The sequence below is a fragment of the Anabas testudineus genome, chromosome 9, assembly GCF_900324465.2.
Source record: "Anabas testudineus chromosome 9, fAnaTes1.2, whole genome shotgun sequence".
Classification (NCBI taxonomy): Eukaryota; Metazoa; Chordata; class Actinopteri; order Anabantiformes; family Anabantidae; genus Anabas; species Anabas testudineus.
This window is the reverse complement of record NC_046618.1, coordinates 4,389,424-4,407,177: the sequence shown is the minus strand read 5'-3', so window position 1 is coordinate 4,407,177 and position 17,754 is coordinate 4,389,424. Positions and strand designations below refer to the sequence as shown.

The window sequence follows — 17,754 nt, the reverse complement described above, 5'->3', positions numbered from 1 at the left end:
TTCTTCTTCTATGAGTTAAACTATTCAACTGTTCTGTGTTGGACTACCCCTTTAAGAGTGCTAAGTAATATATACAGTGCAAGCAATGACTGGTGGCTTACTGCGGAGACCAGAGGGACTTTGGTTCAAGAGTAGAGTGGACATTAACCTCCGAGAGTCTCTGGCTCATCCTCTTGTCACGAGGCAGGACAATGAACTTCAAATTACTCTTGAATAACAGGCCAGAGATCGCAAAATCTGGTAATGGAAAATTTACTTTGTTAATGGAAATGACGTCCAAAATATTCCAGTTAAATGTCCTCCCCGGACATGTTTAAGACACAGAAATGGTGATTTGCCCCCGAAACATCAATTATCCTATTAAAATCTGGTAAAATCACATGCTTCTTCTCCCTTGGTGAAACACTTAGAATCTATGAATATGCAAAGATCATTCACTTTAAAAGTTTGAGTGCCTGAAACAAAATTTGTCCCACTTTATTAAAAAGTCTGTTCTACTACACTCGGAGAGTTTCTTCAGCACTTTCAGAAAACATTTCGTGATGTTATTGCTTTTAATAGGACAAGATGTCAATATTTCTTCGACCAGTGCTTGAACTCGGCCTCCTCTGTGGTGGCTGCAGCATTTAGCTGGAAAGTAGCAATCAATGGAAAGATAATGTATCATGAAGACAACGTTAACACATAAATCTTAAATGTTATGAAGAACACGCTTTAGATTAGAAAGTCTGATTATTCAATTCTTGGTTGAAACACCACCACTGCACAGTCTGAACGTATTCAGATTCAGAGCAGAGCTGAAGTCACTGCCTTGCACATGGGCACTTCAGCAGAGCAGGAAGTGGAGGTGAACCCGCCTCTGAGTGTCTCAGGTCAGACCACGAATGGGAAACACTCTGCTACAACAGACCTTCACTCTCCCCACAATGACGCGGTCATAATCAAGCTGTGTAATGGCTGCTGGGGGCCCCTCTCGTGTGCCGGGGCCCGTGGTAGGAGAGGCTAATGAGGTTTGTGTGCCTTTTTTTTTTTTTTTTTAAATCCTCCCAGGTCCCTGCTGTGATGCGTACTGCAGAAGCAGGCTGGGGGCGCACACACGCTGCAGCGCCACACACACACACATCATTTCCAGTGGAGACTGGCACAGAGACGCAGCGCCACGGCCACTCCGATATGTCTGTTTGAAAAAGGGGGACTGCTCAAACTTGTGCGCAGAGACACAAAGAGGCGGATAGATCCATCTGGCTCGTCCCAGATAGTGGATTATATTCACTCTTTTCTTTTCTGTTTTCCCCCCTTTTCTCCTCCTCCTGTGGTTTCGTGTTACAAAGCCTTGGGAGGGAGTTGCGCTGAGAACCAGTTCCTCTGTAGAAACTGAATGACAGGATCATATGGCTTCATTTGCCTTATAGTCCAGACATTTAAAGAAATAGAGGAGACGAGGCGAGAAAAGAGAGAGAGAGAGAGAGAAAACCCGCGGGCGAATTCATCCGAAATTGATGAGGATGTGGAATAATTTATAACTCCAATTCTGAAACAAATCCGAGATAACGGAGAAGGAAGAGAGAGCGGAGAGCAGGATACTGGATCTGTCGTCAGAGAAAGACGGAGAGGAAAGCGCAGGACGCGCTGCCCGCGATCATCACTACCATCACCGGAATAAGGAGGTAAGTTTGGAGCTGTTATTTATCGTAATGGTCGCAGAGCTGCGAGGTGGCTGGATTAAAAGTAGACGGAGGAGGCAGAGGGAGAAAACACGCTGAATCCGGAGTCTCCGGATCTCCAACTGTTGCCATGAAGCCCCCCTTTTACCCCTTGGAAATAGGACGCGTTGAGATCCGATGCGTGGTCTGATTCACACATTTGCGTGTTCGAGGCTCAGCCTGATGCAACTTTCAGAGTAAACACAGCGCACTGCGGTCAGGAGCAGTTGGCTGGGATCAATCCCGGGGATTCACTGTAGTCTGTGGATCTCCACTATGTATACTGCCCCGGAATCACAATCTACTGTAGCAGTGCAACTACACTGCATCATCTCCACATGATGTATGACACAGTGCTGTTCCTGTGCACCACTGCTTAGCACACATCAATTCATGGTCTAGTTTCTAAGTCTGGAGCGGGTGCTGCCCTATTTTGAACTTTCAGGTTTCCTTCTTTGCTCGGCAGCCGATGACCATCAAAATGATATTTCACTGTTATCCCCAAGTTACTTTGTGATTCCTGTTGACTCTATACCTGAACATATAGTTTGCATTTTAGAGAGAGGGGGTGATGGCGCGTTGCAAAGTAGTCCTCACTCCAAGAGCAAAAACATGTGATTTTCATGCAGCAGTTGTAGCTATCATCCACTTCCAAAACCATAAAAGCAAGGAGTCCCTCTATGTACCACTTGCTCAGCTGACACTCAGAAATTAAGCTCTTCTGGTGACAGTAATCCACTGACTTCTGATATTACTTTGGAGTGCTTTTCCTCCTTATTCCTTTCCTGATTTGTTTGCCTTAATGAATTAAGTATTAGCTTCAGTCGAGGGAATTGTTGTAATTACTGAGGAGGAGGATGTGGGGGGTGGGTGGTCAAGGCGTCTGTGCTGGACAGCGAGCAAAGGTTTTTGTAAAAAGGTGGTGTTTTAGGAGGAGGAGTGGGGAGAGGACGGGGGTCTGCCTGTTTCCCCCCCTTTTTTTTTGTTTTTTACAAACTGCATGGTGCCACTGCCAGTGGACTAACACTCTGTGAGGGTTGTGGGTGAAGTTAGTTAGAGTCATGTTAATGCCATGTGTGATGGAGGAGGCAGCGAGGATAACTTCATATGCATGTTGCTTGAGGATCCACTTTCTGCTGTGCTATCTGTGTCATTTTCTCATAAAGTTTGTTATAGGATTTATTTCTCATTTCATTTTCAAGCTTGGAGGGCGGATAGCTCGAAAAAATCCGCGAGCGCGTGTTTGTGTATGTCGGCCGCTTTATTTGCAAAGATTAATGAAACTACTATACTGGTACAATTCAGTGTTCCCACTGAGCTGCACGTTGACATTTGCAGTGCAGAGGGATGTAGCGGAGGATAATCCTGCAGAAATTCACTTTACTCACCTTTTAATTTGTGAAATCAAGTTCGCAGGCCTTTAGACACACACACACACACACACACACACACACACACACACACACACACACACATCCTTGATATAAATGCACAGAGTAGATTAGACAAGACTGAAGCAGGTTACAAGGAGAAATGTTTGAAAACCAATTTGGTTGTTTGAGGGATTCATTGTGACATCTGCATTATTCCTAGTGTGGTATTAAAAAGCCCTGGAAATCCAGTGGTATCCAGGGCAGTTGCAACAAAGGCACACACTCTCTCTCACACACACACACGCACACACACACACACACACTGCAGCCCTCTGGCCCCAGATGTTAATGCCTCAATTGAGAGAGCCACAGGACTCCTGCAGACTGGATCTCTTCATTGTCGGACAGACAATGGACTCCACATCCTGACGGCCAGCCTCCTTCCCATCTCCCCTCGCACATGTCCCCGTGCTCCTCACACTCGCATAGTTAAACGTCACGCAGTCAGGCAGACAAAGGAGCACATGCATCATGCATACAGTACATGCAAGCAGACATGCTTTTCGCAGCCGAACATCTAAAACTTTTATCTGTTATTTATACCCTGTGTGTGTTTTTATTGTGGGCTCATGTCCCCTCCCCCCCCGGGTGTAGTGTTGGACATGTGTTTCAGAGCGCTGGTCTGCTGCTGATCACAGGGCTCCAGCTAACAGTTATTTTCATAATCAATGAATCTGCCAGCGATGTTCTCCACTGTTTAGTGATCAGAAAAAAGAGGAAAGTAAAGTTTCCTTAAACCGAAGATGACGATGAATCTTTAGCCTTGAGGAGCTCTTCTTCATCCTCTGTGTCAGCGTGTGCATTTGCCCGTTGTGCTGCTGTGTGTGTGTGTGCATATGTGACAAAAACTGTGTGTTTTGACACCAAAGGGCCAACACTGCGTCATAGCTGTTACACCGTCACTGCACCAGATGTCTCCTGTCTTGCTCTGTGTGTGTGTGTGTGTGTGTGTGTGTTTAATTGTCATCCCTGTGTCACATGTATCACGTCAATGCAACAGATCCCGTAGCCCACATGGTGAGCAGCTGAATGCACAGCAAACTCCTGTGATAATGGGATGATTTCTGATTATGTAACTCCAGTGATTCACATTCAGGAACACACACAAACACACAGACCAGCGAGCCCGTGTTCATGCAGGCTATGCTGTTGTGACAGCGTATGGAAGGATCTGAATTTGCTGACGATAATGTGTTATGGATCGTGGGAGAGGATTTTTTCTTTTTTTTCCATCCTCTGCTGAGCAACAGTTGATGCATCAGATTCTTTTCTTCAGCGTCCTTTACAGTACATCCCACCATCGATTTCGATCCTTCTGTCTCATTTTTTAAGAAGCAAATTCCTCTTTTTTTTGTTGTTGTTGTTGCTTTTTTCGCTGTTTCAAACTGGTCTGTGTGCTGAGTTGACATGTGCAACCGTGCCCCCCGTGTTGTAATGCATGAACTGAGTCGCCATGACTCGTCCTTTGAAGTCTTCACAGTGTGTGCGTATGTGTGTGTATGTTTGTGTTAAGCACAGATATGGTTCGTGGCAACCCAGATGCATGGTCTGGAGCGCGGAAGCAGATGGGTCGTGTGTGTGTGTGTGTGTGTGCATGTGTGTGTTCACTAGAGGGGAACAGTAGGAGGCATGGCTGGGCTGGACAGGCTGATGTTTAGAGAAGAACTAAGGCAAGAGGCTTGTTTACAGGAACGTCATGGTAAATGGGCTTTGGCAGGGTGCAGGGTCAAAGAGATATATACTTTATGTTTCTATGCATTCAGCCTTCATTGTCATTGTTATCGGTTCATTATGAAGAACCGTATACACTATAGAGACAAGGTCATGTGTACGTGTGTGTGCGTGTATGTGTGTGATATGGGAGAAGTTGTAATATGTGCACAGCTGCAGCCTAAAATGACACAGTGACACCGAGCGTGATTCAGTGAATCGCACACAAACACGGCTTCATTTCGTTTCTAGGATTTGTCAAAAGTAAGATAATAAACTGTGAACCTTGTGCTTTCTCTAACTAGATGCTGCCTCTTGTCTTTTCTCCCTGTGAAATGCTTTTATTTGTCTTTCCTCAATCCTGTTTCAGAGACTTTTGTTTTTACGTTCTTTCATTAACCTTTCTCTCTTTCCACCATCTGCCATTTTGCAGTGTTTTCTCTAGAAGAAGCACCTTCTGCTTTTCTGTCTGCTCTAAGTCTTTCGTTGTGCTGTAAATCAGTTCAGGAGGACTCTGAAGATGCACTGCAGGTTGTACACAATGCAAAGAAAAGGGGAACAGCTCATTAGAAATGTCCGGAGGACGCTAAAAACTGAGCACACATCAATAAGTACCATGGATGAAATTGACTAAATGCCAGTTGTGTTATTTTTGCTTTAATTTGAACTGAAAAATTGCAATTTCTGAGTTTCTGTATGGAAATTTCAACTGGAAAGAACCCTATATATATATATATATATATATATATATATATATATATATATATATATATATATATATATATATATATATATATATATATATATATATATGGATTTCTTATTCAGAAAATTAGACCTGATCTTACTTCTATCTCAATAAAACAGTCCTACTCACTGGACTGTTTACATATTGCTAACAGTGGCTAACCTGTCTAGAACAGGTATTGTTATGATTAACCTGACCAGGTGAACTGGAATGTGATCAACTAGAGACGTCAGCTCTGACTCTGTGGTTGATGGAACGCAGCATAATAATATTTGTTTTACTTACAACATAGATTGGAAGATTGTGATATTATTACAGATGCTTTTAGATTTACTACTTACTCCTTCTAGAAAGGTATGTTTATTGTTGTGTCCCATTAATAGACTACAAATGACTAAGTATGTGTATCGTGTATCACATGATACACATACTTACAAACACAGTTTTTCAGTTATTATACTAAAATATAACTTAATTATGAAGTTTGTTCAAAAGGCCAATTCATACTTTCCATGTTGGTATGTCAGTGCTACAGCCTCCTAAATCTGTGACGGTCCAGACAGACTCGGTCAACATGAAGCCCAATCATTTGTGCTAGACTGATTCTCTTATTCTACATGATAAATACTGTATGTAGGTTATTATCAGCATATGTAGATGGTTGCTAGTCTTTTCTCGATTTTAAGTGTTTGAGCTCTTTTGTTTACAGAAATGTGTCAAACGTCTCAAAGTAGATGCAGCAACAATTTATGGATGTTAAAATGCTACAAAAGGCACAATTCATGTAGAACACAGGCCGTGCTCAAGCCAAAGTGCACACACACATGCACACATTCAGCACCCTGCACATGCTGCAGCCCACTCTCTGAGGCTTTAAGTTGAGAAGTTTCCGTCGGGCACTGAGGATGGATCCAGAGGGTTTTGGCAGTGGCTGTGATTGCAGTTGTTCCGAGAGAAGAAGCTTTTGCTCGTCTGCAACTTAGCCTTCCTTTGAGCTCCCTCCGTCTCTCACCCACTTACACACACATTTTTTTTCCCCCTCTTCCTCTCTCTCATTTGTTTCGGCTCAATTCAAGCAGCATAATGAGGTCATTTTTGCATTGCCAAAGTGTAAGCTCTTACCACTTATATACAGTAGCTCAACTTTAATTGAACAGACGAGTGCATATTCAGCCTATTGTGAATGAAAACTATGCTGGCATAGGGGAAAGAAGTATAATCCTTTTGGTGGCTCTAATGCTAGTGCCAGTACCCTAAATGCCCCGGGAGAAGCCATTATAGATCTTTCTCTCAATTCAGTTAAATTAAATGAAGTTTTATTGGCATTATTGTCACAAATTAACATTATTGCCAAAAAATGCAATATTCTCAGACTATAGAACACAAGGCAGTAATAAATATTTGTCACTGTCTATGAATGATGCAGGCCCCCTTTGGGGCAATCAATAAATAAATAAGCCTGGAGGGGGGAGAAGTGTTTCTAGGAAAGTCAGAGTGGTGGAAAATCCAATATGGTGCACACAGACGCTCCTGAAGGCAGAACAGTAGAGCAAGAATTAGCTGGATGCACCAAATCTTTTGACTCTTGAGTTTTTGTTCATTGAAGCTTTTCATGCTGACCTGTCATTTCCCCCACCACTCTGATCAATGTAAGTGTAAAAATGCCTGAATGCAGGGGTAGGAGCCCTCGCCCGGATCTAATAACTGTTGTCTGAAACAAATGAACGAACAGAGAGTAATCCATAGCTCCATAGACCCACCATTAAATAAACATTTTTGCCTTCCTTCAGAACAACAATCTGGAGGCCTTTAAAAAAAACATGGTGGAGCTCTTGTGGGTGGCTCCAGTCCTCTGCATTATTTATGAGTGGTAGAGTGGAGGTGGAGGACAGCCCTGACCTGCTTGTTTGTTACCAGTTGACCACTATTGGCCATCTGCTGCCCGCCAGCCTCGTGCTCTCTCTGTCTGTCTGTGTCTCCCCCTTTTCCACCGCCTCTCTCTATGCTGCTCTGCTCTCTGTCTATGTTTATCTATCAATAACTGGGTTTCCATCAAAGGTTTTATGCAAAACAGGGCACAGAAGTCCAAAAGGTTGAGTTGATTCTTTAATTAGAGATAGAGCGGGGTTAACGATGTCATACAAAGTGATGACCTGACAGTATTTCAGCAAATACTGACACAGAAAGTTTGACATTAAACTTTAAACTGCGATGGAGGCGGTGGATGTCTTTCTGTATTCATTCTCAAAAACAGTTAAAGAGCAACTTTAGTAGTAGAACCTAAGGAAAGTTTCATATGTACATGGACCGTCTGTGATCTTGATTCTTCTATTGATTGAAAAGACTTCTTCAAACTCTCAGAATGAAAGGGAATAAGTATATTTCCTAAAACGTCTACAGCTGACAAGCTGCAAATGAGGTGCTCTATTAGTTGAACCTCTCCACTCTTTTAAACAATATTTAATTTGTTAATTAGCGGTGCTTTGTTATCATTGTATAAAGTGAAGTTACGCTGTTCCCGGCCTCTCTTTATGCTAAGCTAACTGCTTGCTCCTGCCTGACATGAAAGAAAATACTCTAACTTCCCCGAATGTTTTCGCTTTAATGGGTTGTAACTGCTTTAATGTAACTTTTACTGCTGCATAAAAAAAAGATTATAGCATCTACATTTATACATCACATATCCATCTACATGTAGTATCTTTGGCCATTGGTTGGTTAATTGATTAGAAAACAGACTGGAGGAGGATCATCTTTGTTGTATTCAATGACTGTGTCATCATTGCTGGACTCCTCTTTCCTTTTATATACTGTTTCTCAGATACGTCCATGGGGAGTGATTGTAATATGTTTGGCAAAACCCCTTGTCAGTAAGCCAAGTGGGTTTCAGGGACACCATGTAAGGTATTTAGTATGTTTTCTGTGGCCCTTGACACGCCGGTTCATCAGCTGCTTGTTGTTTTGTTTGTTCCGACTCAGCAGATGTTTTCTGGCTCGGTTTTGTGAACAGAGGACCGCTGGAATTGTTCTGCTTTTTGTTATTCTGGTTTTAGTGACACGTCAAAGCTGTTTGGGCCCAGTGTGAATGCAGAGATTTCCATTGTTTACTGTCAGTGGTAACACTGCTGTGTGCTAATTCTTGTTTATGTGTGCACTTTGCATATCGTACTATATATGCCTGTGCTTATTCAGCGCTCACGCTTTGCTGTTTTCAGCCATTGTGTCCTGGATAGTATATGCAAATGTGTATTGGCCAGCAGCAAATTGATAACAGTAAAAACATCTGCTCATGGACTGGCTATCTGGGATTGTGTGCTACGATGTATGTGAACAACGATGCAGTGGTCAGGGGGTGTGCAGAGGAAAGTGGGCCCCTAACCTCCTCTTCCCTGTGCTAAACAGAGCATGGTAGTTTGTTTTTATGGCAGCCTTTTTTTGGCATTGTTCTACTCTGATAGAGCTTGCCCTCCCTACCGTGGGACAGGCCGTTAGTGGGCAGGAAGTGCCAGGAGCACACAGCTTGAACACACACACACACACACGCACACACACACACGCACACACACGCATGCACATACAGCTTTGCAGACTGCTGCATGTACAGCCCCTCCCAAACTATCACCCCACACTCGCACATAAAGTTTTGAAAAGACAATAAAAATTTGCCCTACTGCTCGCAGGCTGGTAAGCTGTAGCTTATTCAGGAAGGAGCTGGAGCCAGGCTAATGGCCTCTCTCCAGGGTAGGCACTATGGAGGGGCCTGTGCAGGCTTATCAGGAGGAGAAGGGCCCATACATGGCTGCTCTCTGAGAGCTCTGTTGAGCTAGTGTGTGGGAGTAGTTAAGCTTTCATAGCTGTTTGGAGACTGTGAGCTACCCTGCTTATTTCCTGCTCTGTTTGTCTAGTGTTATCTTGGCCTGTAGAAAAATCAGAGTGAGTCATTAGCTCCTTTAAATGAAAATATAGATGTTTACCCAGCCTAGCACCTATAATTGGAAATTCAAAGTTAACTTAGCGTTGCACTTCCTAATGGATACCCAGCCTATCGAGTCTTACAGGGAAGTCAATGGTACTCTTAAATGTTGAAAAATCAATGATAGATCAGTGTGGCTTTTATTACTGAACAAATGCATTGTTTTACTGTCATATGGAGCTCTTTTGGCAAGTGTGAAGAGGATAGCAGACAAAGTGTGAAACACTGTTTAAATATCTTCACAGCTGAGGTGTATTTCTTTCCCTTAATTGGAAATGTCTCAGTAATGCTGCAGCATGATTTGTTGGAAATGATTTTAAGTGCAATGAAGAGGAGTGAGATGTCTCTCCCCCTTGACTAATCAGGGGGCCCCCTGACTGATAATCAGATTTAGCCTCATGGATCCCAGTGTGATGACTCCAGCATGATTTGAGCCCATGAGTCACTGCTACTTTTCTTCATGTGCAGCACAGGAGAAACTGATACAGCTGTTAACACTACGGCAGCAGGGTGACTAGTCATAATCTCTGATGTCTTTTATGAAAGATTTGTTCACTTTAATCACAGCCCCTTTTACCTTGAATGCTGAGTTAATACGAGTGGGACATTATTAGATATTAGATATCCTAAACGTGCTGTTTGCTTTTGATGGTGATGCTGACACTCCGCCTACTTGTACTTCTTCTCCATTGCCCCATTACAGTAGATGCAATGAGATCCAGACAAAATACCACTGGAAATTGTCAGTGTAATGATGATATTAGACTGACATGCCTATATATTAGATGTATGGACAGAATCTGTATTGTGTTTCCCTTTACTTGTTCACTTCATCTTTCACACACAGTCTGCCTGCACAGTGGCAGCTCCCCTGTACAACAGCAGACATCTACGTGGGCCATCGAGCATCATCCACTAGAGCAGCTGGGGGCCAACCCTTTATTAAACTACTAATTATCTTTTAGCATTATGTGCTTAAGCTAAAACAAACTAAACACTATAGTACCAGGAGTCCATGAAGATTTTACATAGTGCTATTTCTCCACAGGTGGTCCAGTAGATAGTAAAAGTGAAGTGCTTTACTCAGGGCTACCTCGACAGTTTGGGGAGTTTTAAGCTGGATTTATTGTCGTACATCGCTGGATTCCACTGAAGAGTCTGATCACACTACACTATAAACAGTAAAATAAAGTCTAAGCATCTATGCAAGGACCTTTGTTTACCCTTTAAGTTACAGTATGTCGAAATCCAGCTTTACTCATTCAGATTCTCCTCCAACATCCAGATACCTGCCACTTCTTTAAACGACTTGGTTATTAATGCTAGCTCTGGTTAGCCACATCATTAGCCCCGAGTCCTTGAGCATCTCCTTAGAGCCCAGCTGTATCAGCAGCTGCAGCTATAATAGATCTGTTGTTTAGGTGTTGCTCTGGCTTGTGTGCTGGGGAGGAGGTGACAGAAAGAAACAGAGCCTGTGTTTGCCCCCTCACCCGCCCCTATCCTGCTGCAGGCTCACCTTTGACCCCCGACTGGCTTCACTTCCCCCTTCTCCTGTGGCTCTTTTCCAGTCTACTGCTCTCTGCATGATGTCTGACTCTCTGGACGGACGGATGTCCAATGGGATGAGTCCATAATAATAAGACGGAAGAAAGATAAAAGAGAAGAAAGACAGATTGAAAATACAAGGGACGGGAAAAACACAGAGAAAAATATATGGATGCCAGATTTGGTCCACACCTAGGCAGAGAGACAGAGATTGGAGAGCGAGAAAGAAGCCAGCTCTCCCAGACAACAGCCCTGAGGAACCAAGATAAGAGCCGACCAGCAGTCAACAATTACGCCATCAATTTCCAACCTGGCTTTCACCTTCTTTCCTTGCTCTCTCTTTCAATCTTTGCTTCATGGCTCCCACTCTTATGCTTTTTTCTTCCATTTAGTCCCCACTGCTGTGCTCCTTGTGTATTTTTGTAATGGACCTCTCCGTGAGCAGCCTGTTACACACACACTCACACACACATACATAGTGTACAGGCATATTCGATTGTAGTGTGATGAACACATTCACGTTTTCCAACACCATTTACTGAAGTACAGCACTTATGTTTAATTTTGAGTATACTTTACTGGAGAATTAGCATTTTATGCTACTGTAGATGATAGTATTTCATTGAAATGAGTCCTTTACCTACAGCCTGCAACCTGTAGACACATAAAGTATACATCATTTACACAAAATTAGCTATACCATGAACAGCTAGTACATTCATGTACTGCCCATGTTTTGATACATTAAGAACAATGAAAAGATGTATCATCTGCTATCAAAGTCTATTCTGCATAATGAAAACAGAAATTGCTTTCCAGACATTTGAACACATGACTTCTTGTTTTCACACACACTCTTAATGTCGACATTGTCTGAATGCTCTCTCACACACATACAGGCATATGGAACCATTTATCTTAGTGGGTTTTTTTTTTTTCTCGTACCTATTAGGCAAAATATTTCTCAGGAGCACCAGGGAGGAGGGAAAGGCAAACTCTTTATTATGATTTTTTATTTTTATTTTATTTTTTTGCCAGATGATAGACCAGCCGCAGAGAACACGCACACCCCCACATGCATAAAGGTCTACACACACACACACACACACACACACACACACTGTCAGCCCCCTCTGAGGACTCTACGTGTCAAAAAATCAATAACACGTCTCTAAAAAAGCCTGAAAACTAATGGAAAGAGACAATGAGGGAGTGATGCTTATAAACCTCACCATGAGGCAATAGATAGATAGATAGATAGATAGATAGATAGATAGATAGATAGATAGACCGTAGGAAATGTAAGAGATGTCATGTAGAATTGAAGTGACTGAGTTAAATTGCCTTGCCTATTTAAAGTTCATTGACCGTCCACTCTCCCTCCCTCCATCCCTCCATCCCTCCAACCATCCCTCCCTCCATCCTCTCCTCTCATATCTCTGTGGCTGAACAGCTCTGATTTGTGTACCAGGATTAAATTCCTCAAATTTGTCTTTCACTCCCTGTGGGAGAGGACCGTGCTTTTTAATTAATTGATTTTGAAATTAAGTTAGCTGCTGCGCGTGTGTGTGTGTGTGTGTGCATTGGTAACTGGGTGTGTGTGGTTATGGTGGATTGCATCTGTGTCTCTTTCTCCTAACGCTTAGCTGGCTAACGGAGGGGTGGTGTTGCACGTTTTGCTGAGTGTGTGTCTGTTCCTCTTGTGATTATCTAGTGTCAAAGAGGCCAAAGAAGGAGATGATGCTAAAACTAAATTATAAGTGGTGTGTCATTTACTAAGTGTGGCACACTTAACTTAGCAAAATGCAATTTCTGTTGCATTTAGCAGACGTTTTTATCCAAAGCGACTTACAATGGTAGGTAGGGTAAGCGTAAGGAGGGTCTTGCATAAGGACCCCTACTGGAGGTAGGCCACAGGTGGGATTTGAACCCCAGTGGGTTAGATAGATAGATATGAAAGTCCATTAAAGGTTTAATGTTCAGGATTTTAAAATAAAAATTGAATTATTATGGAATTATTGATTCAGACAGCTTTGCTGAACGCCAGTGTTCTTCGAGTTACAACACCTCAACTTCATAATAACAGCCACAACACTGAGTCCTGTCTAATGTACGTAACATGTGCAGTTAGTGCCGTGGGATTACTGGTGCTGTGAACAGATACAGACCTGACAAAAAGCGCTGAGCTCTCGTGATGAATGGTAATAGGATGCTACATGAAAAAGGCTTCCCTCAGCATAATTACATGCTTCCACATCTCTTCAGTAAACCACCTCACCTGTGTGGCTCTGTTTTCTTTCCCAGACCCACAACCAGCCTGCTTAATGATGCCCCTCATTCACATTAAAACACATACTGCACATTGTGAGGTAAGTGCAGAAGTTGGACGTTAACGTAAGCTTTGTGAAATTGGGGGAGCTTTAGGATGAAAACAGTTGGATGAATGTTTTCTGCCCCAGCCTCCTGGGATTACACTCCTCTAATATAAAATCATAGTGACAGCCACTTAAATCTGAGGGTTGTGCCAGGTAACTCTGTGTGTGTGTGTGTGTGTGTGTGTGTGTGAAAACCCACATTTCATAATTAACAACAGCCTGAGCACACTGCAGCAGTGCTGTGTATTTGTGTGTGTGTGTGTGTGTGTGAGATTTCCCTCTTTTGCAGCTGTGTGGACACTTGCTTTGTTCCACGGAGCTGCTGTGTTGTTGAACACCACCCGTATTATGTAGCGCACAAAACCATCCTCTGTAGAGCTGCGTTTGCCATCACAGCGTGGTGCCTCAGCGCTCGTAACGTATGAAGATTGTGTTGCTCATCGGCAGGCCGCTTTGTGCATCACAGCACTGGTGTTGGATCTGCTGCATGCTGTCAGCCCCACACCGTCTGCTGCAGCTAGTGTGTGTGTGTATGTGTTTTTTCTTTCACTTAAAGGTGTGTGGATTTGTTTCTTTGTGTCTGTAAGGCTGCTTCTTTGTGTCTGCATCTATGTGAGTATGTTAACCTGTATGCATTTCCATCCCTTTGTGTCTGAATGTGAGTGTGTGTATGTGTGTGTTGTACCAGTGTGTCTTGATTTTGTGTGTTTGCGCGAGTGTGTGTGTGTGTAGGTGTGTGTGTTTGTGAGGGTGAGCCTTTGTCTGAGTGCTTTGTGTCTGTCTCTCCTTTAGTCTTATTAATTATATATATCTACGTGTGTGTGTGTGTGTGTGTTATCACAGTTTTATGACAGACAGAGCTCCCACTAGACTTTATTAACAACATTTACTAGAATCTCTGCTGGGTTTGTCTGAGCTGGGAGATTAAGATGTGTGTACGTGCGCACACACGTACACACAGACACACACCCTGATAAAACTGACACACAAAGGCACCGGGGGTTTGGGAAAGAGAAGCCGTGCGTATTTGTGTGTGTGTGTGTGTGTGTGTGTGTGTGTGTGTGTCTGTCTCTGGGTGGGGGCGAGCTTTCTAAAATCAACAAACACATGCGCTGTAGCATACCGACACATTCATGCACACTCTGTTCTCACATATTCTTGTTCTGTCGTACATACTGCGTCACATCTCCCACACACACACAAACACACTCTAAAACACACACACACACACACACACCCAGAGACAGTTTGTAATTAGTATGAAGGCATCAACTGCTTGTAGTTATGATTTATGTGTGTGTGTCTCTTCTCAACTGGGCTGTAGCACAGAGTTTGACATAACTTACACACAAATACATTAACACTCGAAACACCTGAGTGCACAGAACGAGTGTTGTTACTGAAGTATGAAGAAATAAACACATATCTCACTGTGTGTGTGTGTGTGTGTGTGTGTGTGTGTGTGTGTCTTTGCTGGAAGATGCAATGGAAACAGTTGCAGTGGGTGACTTATTGGTTTCCAGCAGATCGGTTGGTCAGTTCCTCATATTTCTTTAAATAAACACACTGGACAGGTAGACACACTTCAGACTTGAGAAACAACAAGACAATATTTTTTTCATTCTGACGTAAGAGGACTGACATCGTTCTGACGTTTGTGCATAAATTGCAGAGGGCGAGTGTCCACATAGTTTGCATAACTTAGCATAAACACTTAAAGTAGTGAGAACTTGGCTCTGGCTAAAGTCAAATCAGTCCAAATATACCGAACTTTCCGGCAGTTTTAAAGCTCACTCATTAAAATATTGTATCTCACTGGTTTGAACCTGTGCAGAATCAGAAATGAAGAATAAAACTGTTTTCTATTTCTACTGGGAGCTGTCATCATCATTTTGGTTGCCAATATGCCTGAGAAGACAACAAAACCAAAATCTGTGCGTACTCAAATGTATGTCATACACAAAACCAGTAGAAACTGCAGTTCATCAAAAACAACTTTCTACAGAACAAAACTAGAAGTTGCTGATGTATGGATTAAAGTCACCCAGATACAGTACAATTAATTGGTAAGCAATGGAGGACGTGTTTGTTTGTTTTTTACTTTGGACTGCTGGGTTAACAGTTTTCCTAACATTTGTAAATGAATTAAACAAAAGTAATATAAATTATTGATTAGAGACACTGGAAGCTGAATTTAGTTACTTCCTGCTTCCCCCTGCTTTCAGACATGATGGGAAGCTAAGCACAATAGATTCATATTCAGCACACAGACGGCCTTTTCATCCAAGTCTTTGGAAGAAAGCTAAAAACTGTATTTTCTGACTGCAGTATAATTCCTTCAAAGAAAAGTGTCTGAAAGGAGACATGAATGGACATAGAAAGGGAGCGAGAAGTCAAAAGTGCCAGACAGAAGAGTGAAAAAGTGAAAATAGAGGATGGAATAAATGAAAGAATAGAAAAAATCCATATTGAGAGAATGGGAGCCCAAGAAGTGTCTAAGATGATGAAAGAGAGTGAGAAAAAGGGAGAGAGCGTGATGCAGACAAGAATAGGAAAGCGGCAAATACTGCAGATAAAAAAGACAGAGGCAGAGTGTGTGATTGTTGTCGTCAGCTGCTGTGTGACTTATGCTCAGTGACCACAGGCCTCCTCTGCAGTTCATTTATTGTCAGTCTTTATTTGATTTCTTTGTACCGCTGTCATCCACCCCCCCCTCCCTGTTTGCCACCCAGACACCCTGCCGCTTTTGTTTTTCCATTGCAGCAACAAAATGGCCTAGTTCTTTCCTCTAACCTTGACTTAAAGGGCCACGGAGTGCTTTTTCACTCTTTGTGGCACTCCGGTGGAGTTGTGCTGTTGAGCACTTTTTTTAATCACGGGTTGCTTTAATAACTGTTGTGGTTGGTTTTGAAGGTTTTACTGTAGCAACTATTCACCCCAGGGACTTTACTTTTTCAAATGAGGGGATTTTTGAACATGTTTGCCTTTGAATGTCTCAGTGTGTGTCCTAATTTACATAGAATGTGATGTGAATGATAGATATGTCTGGAATTTGACACCTTTTTAAACATACCAATTTGTATTTGCATGCCGCCAGTCTGGCCTAAGCAGCCAGCTCACCACCGGTTATGGTTACCGTATGTGCCGATATGGCTTCCATTTACCAGATTGAAAACATTTTTCCATTTCAAATTTGATTCGGGGGCTGACAGCATGTGTCAGCTACCAGTGAGCTGCACATTTATTCTGAGGCAGGTTTGTTTATGTTGATATTATTCATTGTCTGCAATTTGTGATAGCCGATGTTGAAAGCTGAAAACAGCCTTCCAGTGACAAAGTTGCATTTGATGACAGTTGGTGTGGATGAATTTGAGCTACTGAAAGCTGATCTTTATGTCTCCCAATGATTTCCAGCTGATTTTACGGAGTCTTCTTGTGTGATTGTGCTGTAGGTAGAGTCATGATTTTACTTCGTGCTCTGCAGCTTGTGGGCTGTCAGCCTGTAAAGCCCCGCAATGAAACTTGTCTTAAGGAGCAGCTAACCCACCTTAAGGAATTTCATTTCTTATGGTTTTTATTGGATGTCATATGACAGTGTAAAAGCAGCCTCTGAGAGTTTTCTCCAGAGACAAGAATAAAATGCACAGAGAGGCTGAATCCAAGTTTTTCTTTTGCAATTTAATAGTCACATTTCTAAATCCTCAATATTTAGCAAAAGTGCTAAAAATCTGCAGCTTCTTTGCAAAAAAAACACAAAAAAACAGATTCAATAATCTAAGTCAAAGTCTGTCTCCAATCTCTAACCCGTACCTTTTCCAAACCTGGTTAAAAGAGGGAATTTATCCTTACAACATTATAAAGCAAGCTTTTCACTCACACTGAAAAGCCAGCAACTACATTTACCAGGTAGCATTACATGTTAATACAGTTTCTCTCTGTCCATTATCACACCACTGATTCCAGACTCCAGACATTAGACTCACATTGGAAATGTAAGCGAGCTGAGGGTGGAGTGGAGAGTTTCATCTCATCTGTGCTGGCCCTGCCAGTTTAAAGCACATCAATTGGCCTGAGGCCCGGCGTGATCTCATGGCGAGGTGATATAATCCTCACTGGTCATAATGTCTGGGCTGTCAGTTGTTTACTATGTGCGGATTGGAACAACAGTAAGCTGAATGTAAATGCCTTGGGTTCATCTCTACTTATGAACAGCCCTTGAGTTTATATCTAAATATACATGCCAGTACACGTGCATGCAAGAGGCTCA

The 17,754-nt window shown here is 42.6% G+C and overlaps 1 protein-coding gene across 1 annotated transcript in view; it reads left to right on the top strand.

Moving 5' to 3' along the window:
• Positions 1-1,153: 1,153 nt before the first annotated feature.
• The window catches only part of sema4c (sema domain, immunoglobulin domain (Ig), transmembrane domain (TM) and short cytoplasmic domain, (semaphorin) 4C), a 73,341-nt gene continuing 56,740 nt past the window's right edge, over positions 1,154-17,754 (top strand). Inside the window, exon 1 of the mRNA XM_026343428.1 lies at positions 1,154-1,667. The gene's annotated coding sequence lies outside the window, so the exon portion shown is untranslated. The remainder of the gene's footprint in view (positions 1,668-17,754) is intronic.